Source organism: Meleagris gallopavo, chromosome 7, assembly GCF_000146605.3.
Source record: "Meleagris gallopavo isolate NT-WF06-2002-E0010 breed Aviagen turkey brand Nicholas breeding stock chromosome 7, Turkey_5.1, whole genome shotgun sequence".
NCBI lineage: Eukaryota > Metazoa > Chordata > Aves > Galliformes > Phasianidae > Meleagris > Meleagris gallopavo.
Window position 1 is genome coordinate 17008771 of NC_015017.2, and position 8967 is coordinate 17017737.

Genomic DNA, 8967 nt, shown 5'->3' on the forward strand with positions numbered 1-8967 from the left:
TTTTTAATTATTCTTTTGCTCTTATGGCAATTTCTGGGTGCAGGTATCCTGGTGGCTGGCTACTATTTTCCGCTGGAATTAAAGAGCACCATGTCTGCTGCTCTAGGAGAAGGCAAGAAAATGCTGGCATAAGAACAGACAGTAAAGAACATTTTTGCCTCCTTTCTCTGAAGGTTAGGGAAGCCTAACCTTATGTAGCCCCCATGACGGGTGTTAAAGCAAGTAGAGCTACCCTCATCTTTATTCCAGCTGTAATTTGCTATTGATTGTTGCCTTAAACTGAACTACCTGGTACATAAAAATTTCTTTAACTTGACTCTCTCCCCAGCCCCTGTCTTAACACATATGGCAGCCTGGTAGCAGGAGAAGTAGAACTTTAGCTCCGTCAAAATGGCAATTGAGCAACTTTTATAAGAAAGTGAAACAACTGATAAGCTAGTTCTGGTAGTAGGGGCACGCAGAAGAAAAGGTCATTTGTATTTAAATAGAGTGGGAGGTGAATGCCCCCATGAAACCCCAAAATGTTAGGGGAGCAGGGCAGTTCCAGGGACTGAGCTCACTCTTTAATTCCCAGCATTGCTATCTCAATCACCAGATCTCTGTTTTATTGGGAGATAATTCACAAGAACACATCATGGTCTATAAACCTATTCCCTGCATTTCTGCAGCGGTGTGGGCAGTTGAGGGCATGATGAAGTGTGCAGGAATGGTGCATGGTTGTAGGGAACCTGCTCCCAAACAGGGACGGTCAGTCTGGCTCAAAGGAGCAAGCTTCAAAGTGCAGTGGTATTTCTTCATATTACCCACACTTCTCATAAACTTCTCATGAGAAGAGCCTTTGTCAATGCATGCTGAAGAGGCCAGAAGTAGGAAAGGGAGGTAGTCATAGAGGACAGCATCTATTAAACACAGTGATCTCCTGGGCACACTTCACAGGAAGGAGCAGACTAATAGGAAGTGGGGGGAATGGGATCCGGAGTGAGAAAAGATATTGCTATAACCCTCTTATGTATGCTGTTTCTCTAAGCAATTTGACACTGGCCCCAACAGGAGAGCCCGTGCTTCGGGCCAAAGGAGTATCTTCTTGAAGTGAATCTGCACTTTTTAGGAACTAAGTCACCAAAATAAGAACTAATACAATTGGGACACACTTGCTGAAGCCATCGAATGCTGTCTGAGCTCAGGGGTCTCACACAACACAGAGTTCAGTAGCAAGAATAGAAGACAGTGAGTGACAAGCCTTACAAAGAGCAGTCCAAAATTCCCTCCCGTGGAATAAATATCACTGTCAGCACCCAGTACCCAGTTCTGGGCAGGAGCTGCACACCTGCAGAGGACTTCCCCCTGAATTTGATTTTGGTCCCTCCCTTTCTTTAGCTGAGCAAGGTAGGAAGGTCTTTATTTAGCTATTTATTTAGTTGACTTACTGCATGTAAATCAATTCCTCCTTTGCGGTCCTGGCAGGGTGTCAGCAAGCAGGAGAATGCGTGGGAGCAGAGGCTCCTGAGTGGTTGCACAGAACAATTCCTTGCCTCTTTTCTGGCTTGGAAAAACGGTTTCCCAGCAGTGGGTTTCCATATTGTTCTGCTGGAAAAAACAGAGCCAGGCATGTTCTCTCTGGGTCTGATCTTATCTAAAAACGCTCCCATCACTGTATTGCGTAGGTATGGGATGGCTGTGGAGAACCCTATTTTGGCAGTCTTCAGCAAACCGTATGGGAGCTCTGATTTTCGCATACCCTGCAGCTCATTTTGTCTCCTTTATATCTCAACTTTTCTCTTTACTTTGATCTGAGAGAGACAGTGCTTCCTCCTTCATTCTCTCGTTAGGTTTCAGGCCCTGGAGGATGTATGATCACTGAGCCATGATCATACAGAATCTGATTCAAAGTCAAAGACACCTCTTCTTCCATCTGCTCCCTCTGAGCAATAGGTTTCCAACCTGAACCTGACCTGAGAGAGAGAAAGAGAGAGAGAGAAGAGAAGTGACACAAGAAATATCAGAACGGAAACTGAAATTGCCCAGCAGGGAGGAAGATAATTTATGTGAGAATAATCTTCTGTATCTGAATCAAAAAGGCAGCTAGTCACCAGACACTCACAGTGGGTCAGAGCCACAGTCTGGACTCACAGCCAGACCAAAACTCTCTTCTCCCCTCACCAAGGTGAATTTGCTGGTATTTCTAAACCTGGGATCCCACTGACAATCGGCCTGTATCAGTTCTGCAGTAGCATTCAACCTGGGAGACCTTTCTCTCAAGTCATGCACTTCTGTTGAAACCAAGCAATTAGGACTATCTAATATGGATTTCCCCCGCTTTCCCTTGCTTTCTCATGAAAAGAACCAAGTGCCAGTAATATCTTTCAGGAAAGCCAGTGGTCTGGGAGAGATGAGAGTGGAAAGAACCTGTTTGATATATATGTCCTGATATGCTCCTCTTTTCCTTTACTTCATCCATATTTCTTTCCTTCCTTTCTGCTCCTGCGTACCTTCCTCACCCTCAAGCTACATCACTGAACCTACCTTAAGGTTATTCATACATCTCACATCAACAGGGCTTTCTGATCAGCTGCAAAGATATGTCAGGATTTTCCCCCAGACCCCTTTATATACTGCTTTGGTGCAGCTGAGCGAAAGACCGGGACTGTAGGTATCTGACAAAGCATTGCTGGTACAGCCATACAGTCACTGATCTTTCCTGAGAAAGGGTCTTGTGGTTTAGCTGAGGCTGTGACAGGTTTCAGATATGGTCCTGCTCCTTCCTAGCAAACCTACCTTCAGAACAGCAAATTGGCAGACACACCAGCTTGGCTGGACCCCAGGCCTTCCTGGATCCCTTCCTTGACTTCTCATCATGCGTGTTTTAAATTACTGTTCAAATCAAAGATGTCAGTGATTCAGGCCAAAGGGCTTTGCTGAGAGGTAATCTCATATTTTTTCTCTGGCATCCTTCCTTGTACTGATCCCAGCACCAAAGCCTTGGGGATCATGAAGGGGCTGCCATCCCATGCTGCATGGTCCATTTCTTTGGATGACCAGAACATTTCACCCAACATTTCCTGCTGTGAGAAGGATACAAAATAAAAATTACATACTAGATCCCCACATTGCATGTTTGTTATTCCACAAGGGGTTGCATTACTTTCAGGGGCTTGGGAAGAGTTTGAGACGGTTGTATGCAACAGTGTGAGTGCTGTAGGGACTATTCTCAGAAAAAAAATAAACAAATAAATAAATTAAAAAAAAAAAAATCAGTTTTTATAGGGTTTTGGTTCCAATAACCCAGCTAAACTGGTGTTTGCTTCCCTTAAGCGAGGTCACCTCCTGCTGATGTGTCACTGCATAGGGATACATGTACTGACACCCTACCAGTCCCACATTTGAGCTGAAAGAGACTTTCAGAGCCACTGCAGACCAGGAGTGTCAGAGAACAGCCCAGCTCCTCTGAACAGGGACTGTGGGATCTACGACTGAGGGAGAAAGAATCTAATAGCTGCTGCCAAACTCTGCAGGAGAGGGGAAATTCCTTGCTAAGCATAGTGGATATTAATGCATACCCCAGCAAAGACAGCATATCCCACCAGGGGCAGTACCTTTACCATTAGTAATATTGGAACACAGAGCAACCTCCTCTGGTTTGGAAGGTGTTTCACTATCTGCAGCACTAAATTCCTGTCACTCTCCCCTCATTTCCAGGTCACAGCAAAGCTGACATCAAGATGCCTCTGGTGGGATGGGTGGCATTATGGATTGGCTTTGCATTCTGTTCCAGGTCCAAGCATTATCTGTGAGGTTAATCACGCTGTAGACTTGCCCCGATGGATAAAGTTAAGTGTGTAAGTCAGAAACTTGCTTTGACAGAGCTCTGCTTGCACTTCTGAATTTATCCATCTCTCCCCAGGTCTCCCTATTTTCTCTCCCTTCCTACATGTCTATCTAGCACAATCTCTACCGGAATTTTGCTAGACTTAAGAGACCTTTCTATAAAAGCCCAATTAAAAAAAAAACAACTATAAAACGCATGAACATGAAAAAGTCAAAAGCCATAAACTTGTCTCCAGCTGAAAAGCCTCTACATGCTCTCAGGCAGGAGTGAGGTTCCTGGAATTAGTCTGAGGGACACAAATCAAGTCCATTTCCATCCCTGGCAAAAGTCTTTAATCTTGGCACCTCAGCAGAGACCTCAGGATCCCTTTTATAAGAAATGCTTCCCTCATACCCTACTCGATCATAGTATAGCTCTGTTCGTTTCCGTGCTTTTATCCTCTTCATCAGTCCCAGCCAGGGACTTGTATATCTAACAGTCTTACCTTGCAAAGGAGCTCCTAGCAGATGGAAAGGCTATCTCTTCATTGCGATCTAACCTACTTACGTCTTTTGACACCTCATTGCTTCTCTTCTGCTCCTTAAATGCTGAATCCAAACTTACTCAGCTCCATACTGTAGCTACATCCTATTCTTGTGCAGTTAACAGATTGGAAGACACAGACTTAACAGTGACCAGAACTAACTATAGTTATGTCAGTACAGTTCTCAGTTGAATCCTTAATACATTTTTTTCCTTTAGAAAAATATGCCATCATGCACTTGTCTCATATCTGTTTTCTGTGATCAGTCAATGCTTTCCCTGGCATCCTAGCAACTTTCACAGAAATATTCTGGTGAACATTAAAACCACTCTGGTTCTATGAGATTCCCATGGATAGATACTGATTTTACATGACATTTACTCAGACGAGTCTGGGACATCAGCAATACTGAAAAAAAAAAAATTACTAGAATTCTTTCCCTCTTTCAGATAGAAGACAAAAGAAGAGGACATTCACATCTCAGTTATCCGCCCTTTCTGAATTTCTAAATGAAGTTACTACTAAAAAAAAAAAAAAAATGAAATAACAGCCACCCCCATACCTCAGCAAAAGTTTGGTAACAAAGTACTTCTAGAATGATGGATCATGTTTTTAAAGATATTTCTTTGTATTACAGAATAGGCATTACAAATAATTCCCTGGAAACTATTCCAGTTGAGCATTAGACCCAACTTCATAGTTTTCTTAAAACTTAAAGTTTGGAGCCAAAATACTAGGCAAAATAGAGCACCAAACCCAGATATCTCCTAATTTAAGGGAAGATTAGAAAGAGACAAGAATCCACAATCACAGATTTATTTATTTAAATCAATTGACCTTGGTAAGAACACACAGAATCCTTTGTGGAGTACAATCTAGGTGGTTTGGGAAGCCAATTCAATTTATCTCTTCTTTTTCTAACTTAGTCTACAGTGACCCTGAATTTTCTTCCTTCTAAAAGAAGTGTGTCCATACAAAGCCCTCCTAGGATTTACAGATTAAATGGAAGCATTTGTTTTCTGCTTTATGCTCAAGGAGAAGGCAGAATATTAAACCTACTTATGGTGAGAAAACATTGATCTGGCTCTTTGACTGAAGTTCATAAGACAACAAAGGAGTCTTACTCTTCTCCCATCTATTTTGTCCTATCAGTGTTTCTCAGTTACCTTGAAGCAGGCAATTCTTTTACCTGAGATGGGCGTGGACTCCCCACTTCATCTTTTGTCATCTCTACTAAGTTGGCAAATTAGTGCCAATGGCCAAAGGGCAGCATGCTCAATCTTCTGTTCCCCTGGGGCATCTATTCTGCAAGCGAAGAGACATGGCCAAGAGTAAATCACACAGACACTCTGAGCTAGAAGTTTATCTCTAGGGCTCACAGCAATTCAATCAGCCTCATATGTGATTAACCCCATTATGAACTCAGTCTGGGAGGAGACTCCTAGAGAAACATCTCTGTGCAAGGAGAGTATCAAGGTCTGTGATTTCTGCCTAACATCCCATTCTCTGATTACGTGCCTCCAATTCCCCATGCTTCCAGTCATTCCTCTTCTCCAGAGGGAGAAATGAACTAATGAGATGTGAAGCAATCAAATTGGAGGTAATAATTAATGATGGAGCAGAAATTAAATTTGTGTGAGTAAAGGGAGATCTTCATGTAATGAAAAGCTAAGGAAGGATTAGCTCCACAACACAGAGGTGACCTTAGAGCTTCTGTACAAATGTTTTGGGAGAAACAGACCTGAAAACTACAGAAGCAGAGGTTAGTCCCTGCTTTGAGGTTTGTCACTGCAAAAACATTAACACTCCACACCTCCATAGATTGATGAGTTAGATTTGAGGAGGAGAAACTCAGGTTTGGTTTTGTACCATTTCTGTCTGAAGGGTTCAGCCATGGGCTAATCTCCATGCCCTGTAACATTTCAGAGCAATCAGGGAAGACAGACAGATGGAAACACAGGGGGGTGGGGGGAAGCTGATTTATATGCAGCTGAAACACAGCCGTGGGGCTGCCGCCAAACCATGTAGATGTGGTGGCAACACAAACAGAGACACACAGAACAGCCTGTGCAAATATAAACACTGCCACACGTGATCAGGGTTCACCGAGTTCATGCAAACACCAGGGAAAGAAAAGAGAGAGAGAAGAAAAAAAAAAAAAAGAAAAAAAAGATTTAACTAGAGAAACAAGTGTAAAGATTGTGTCAGAAACAAGAGTTCTGTTAAACAAAACAAATAAATGAAATTGCCCCTTCTCTTGTCCTGCAGAAAAGCATTCTTACATATCAGAAATTTGCAACAGAATTAAAGGACGCAGCCCATCCTCTGGTGGTCCAGGTGGTATTCTTAACACTCCTGTACATAACAGTTGTCATTACTGATCAATTTTCCTCTCCTATCTAGATCTTGTGGCCAGTAGTTTATTAAATCATATGCCTCAAATTGATTGTTATGTTTCTTTCTCTGTCAGTTCAGGGTTGTTTCCAAATGCAGATAACTCATTACAGAAATTTGGCCTGGCAAAGGCTGCTCCAGCAAACTGTCATTTCTTCTCTAGCTTTCCCATGTGAATCTAGATCAAGTCCAGCAGAGACTAGAAGTCATCATCCTGTTAGAAGGGGCTTGCATGGAATGAGTTTCTGGATCTGTGTATAGTCCCTAGAGGCTAAGAATTACAGGGTAGAAGCCACTGAAGTAATTATTGCTGACTGTCATTCTAGGACAGAAGGGGCATGGAAACTAAACATTCAGCTATAGCTGAGGATGTCTTCACCACCACCACGAAGTCCTACTGGCCACAGATGTAATAACAAACCATATTCTTGCTTTGGAGTATCATATTACAGAGATGCCAGTGCAGCATTTTTATCAGCACCAAACTGCAGAAGAGACTGGATTCCATATAGTTGGCTTTCCAGGATGGAATGCTTTTCCTTCTTAGCAACAGCTATTGCAGCCCTTTTCCTGTTGCACATGCCCCTTTATTCACACCCTGATGTCCTTCTAACACATGTCTCTTTGCTGCCATCCTTTGGCAGCCTCCAGGTAGAAAGAGGGATCAGTCACTGAATGCCATCTGTGAAGCCTTCAAATACCCCCATCAAAAGCTAAGCACTCAACAGAGCTGTGGCGTCTTACCAAGGGTCTGCAGGGACACCGCAGTTTCCTTTGAGCCAAGAGATTAGATGGTTGGAGCATAGGATTGTAAGCCAGAAGGCTCCCATCCAAGCCCAGCCACCGAGTCAAAGTCTGTAACCACCTACAGGTCTTAGCCAAATACAGCTGTAAGCAGAAAGTTATATCCATGAGACTGATGAGACAAAGTGTACTCTTGTTTGTTGCTATCCATAATGTTAGCCCAAACACGCCACGCTTGTTAGTTAAAATTGGTAGAGATATCCTTGAACAGTATGCCTTGCCATTTCAAAACCCCGAGCTATAGACACTTGCGTTGTCTGCTTGCCCTTCGTCTGCTCACAGAAGTCAGCTCCAGAGATGCAGAAAAAACCCCAAACTTTCACTGCTGCAGTCTTGCTTCTTTCACAGGGTGGTTCTCCCCTGCAGAAGAATGGGGACGAGACTAGGAAAATGAAGTTTCACATTTTGTATCTGTAGCGTAATAGAAAGCATAGCAACAATAGAAGAGCAGCAAAATCGTAGGCTGCAGCAAATGAGAGCAAGCCCAAATACAGCAGCCGTGGATGCAGAAACAAAGGAAGAAAAACCGTTTACCTTTAGAAGGCCTCCACTAGGCAGGGATCTCCAGTGAGATATCTTTGCCCCCACTGCCAATCCGTAAATGAGGTCTGGGAAGGGGTGGAGCCAGGATCCACCCCTTCAGTCACTTAGGGGCATTGCGTGCACCTGAGCTCCCTTGGGTTGGCCCTGCCTTCTCACCAGGTGCTCAGTCACTGTTTCAAGCCATGACTTAGCATTTCTGCTGTAGTACCCTATAGTTTCTTGTTTCTGTGGAATTTTTTAATCTGTATTGAGTTAGATGCATTGTGCTGGCTTGTAGATGATCTCCAGACGTCCCTTCCAGCCCCTACAATTTTGTGATTCTGAGAATCTCCCTCAGGTACTAATCAACCTGCCTGCAATAATAAATAAAAATATATTTTATGCTATTTCAAGATCTTAGACTATCATATTGATTTCCTTCAGATTCATAGTTCCTTGATGATTTTTCCCTTCATCATTTTAAACTCTAAAAGACTTTCTCAACAGTTGTTAGGCTCTGATGTTACCTATCTACTAGATGACTGTGCCTTTGCTCTCCAGGCAGATTGAGAAATGAAAATGAAGTGACTATTGTTTTTGCATCATATTTTTGATAAGAGGGCTGGAGTGAACTCTAAAATATAGCAGAAAATGTCATTTGTTTTTTCAGAAATGCATCAAAATATCTCCACATCTGTTTATATTCTCCAGTTCTATATCTCATCTCCACAGGGACTGAGCAACTCTGCTTGGTCTCGTGTTGAAGTCTGGATATTTGTTCTGACTCCTTGGGAAGACTGTACAACCCAAAGCACAGTTCTTTTGGATACATCTCCATTCCAGAAATGAATTCTGGAATGTTCAATTTTTTTTTTTTCTTTTTGTATTTATAAAGTGT

General features: G+C 42.8%; 1 long non-coding RNA gene across 1 annotated transcript; it reads right to left on the minus strand.

Annotated features, from left to right (window-relative positions):
* Positions 1 to 433: 433 nt before the first annotated feature.
* Positions 434 to 6760, minus strand: LOC109368535. Its single transcript, XR_004160317.1, has 3 exons — positions 5539 to 6760; positions 2776 to 3062; positions 434 to 1952 (listed from the first exon to the last, which is right to left on the minus strand). It is a non-coding gene; the product is annotated as an uncharacterized LOC109368535 (long non-coding RNA).
* Positions 6761 to 8967: the final 2207 nt, after the last annotated feature.